Source organism: Morus notabilis, unplaced genomic scaffold (genome assembly GCF_000414095.1).
Source record: "Morus notabilis unplaced genomic scaffold, ASM41409v2 Scaffold1511, whole genome shotgun sequence".
Classification (NCBI taxonomy): Eukaryota; Viridiplantae; Streptophyta; class Magnoliopsida; order Rosales; family Moraceae; genus Morus; species Morus notabilis.
In genome coordinates this window covers 24,649-26,218 of record NW_010365331.1, presented here as the reverse complement: position 1 = coordinate 26,218, position 1,570 = coordinate 24,649, and positions in this window count along the sequence as shown.

Below are 1,570 nucleotides of genomic sequence, written 5' to 3'. Positions count from 1 at the left end.
CAACATCACACATAAAGTGATAGATCCATGAATATGCATATATTATTTGAGGCATACGCAATCCTTATCAATAACAACATGTCACACATAAATGGTAGTAAACTCCCACTAACTCAATACAACTACATGCTCTTTACAGTCTTGAGCTGGATGCGTGTTGTTAAAACACCTAATAAGTAAGCCTTTAGTGGAGCTGCCAACAAGTTATTTGTAGCCGTGTTTTCAGTAACAATGAGGTCTTTTACAATTTCTCTTTACAAAAATAGAACACACTATCATTATGCTTGAGCGGACAATGCTCCTAGTGTTCTAAATGAAATATACTATTATGGAACTTTCACAACACAGTTTTAGCCGGTCCAGAAATGGAGTGTACTCCTAATGCTGAAATAAGGTTCCACAATTACATCACACAAATAGCCTCACGATACGCCACATACTCCGCATCACAGTCAAGGATGCTACAAGTGTCTATTTGACACTTTTCAACAAAGTAGCTCCTCATTTTATCATTTATCCAGCTTGCATAATCAGCATCACGAGATCGAATCACAACAAAAGTGTTGTTTGCTGATACACAACTATCTCGTACTTCATTCTCAGTTATTTCAGTAATAATAACAATAATCACTCAAGTACCGAATCTGCACGTCAACAACAAACACAGTAATGAGACGTGTGCATACTTGAGCATACATTAGGCTGCTAAACACGTAAGCATAAGGGACAATTTCATATGATCTCTCTTACTTCACTATAAGGACATTACAACTTTGAGAGTTTGTCACTTTAACAAACAATGCTTACTAGGAGAACAAGAATGCATATTGAACCTGTTTAAAATAAGAACAATATAGGTTCTCTGAGACGACCAAAAAATGCACTTATCCTTGTCACGGAGAATCTACATGCCTAGAACATAAGAGGCTTTTTCATGATTCTCATACCAAAGTGACTAGGCAACATGCTATTCGTCTCAACCAACATGTCAGAATCATTAGGCGGAGGCAAGTTGTCACCGACATAAAAAACAGAAACATGCAACTACTCTTACTGACCTTACACATAGGCATTTATCAACAACGTTCTCCATAAAGCTAATTTTAGTGACTGTCTCATCCTAAAATTGAGACACTACTACCTCGGTGTTATCCATACACTCCCACTCATCATAGAGTTTCTCAACACATTAGTGGAGCTAGAAAATACATCTATTCTCAAGGCTATGTCCGTTTCATCATTAACAAATTCATCACGAGAGATCCATACAATATCTAATGACTTGTCCCATTTACCGTCAAGATAGCAAAGATGCAAGGATTGCTTAAGGCTAAAGTAAACAACATGGGCAACCAACAATAGGCATGTAAAACAGGATCATGCAATTTGCTCTTTACTTAGCCTTCCCAATGATCCAAACCAATATGATCGTTGTGTGCTAGAGTCCGTTGAGCAATGATAGAACTCTTTCGCAGGTAAGGACAATTCATCAAACATCACAATCAAATACATCAATCCACCACCGATAGGGTAGTAGAGATTATGCAGTTCATGACATCTAACAAACTTC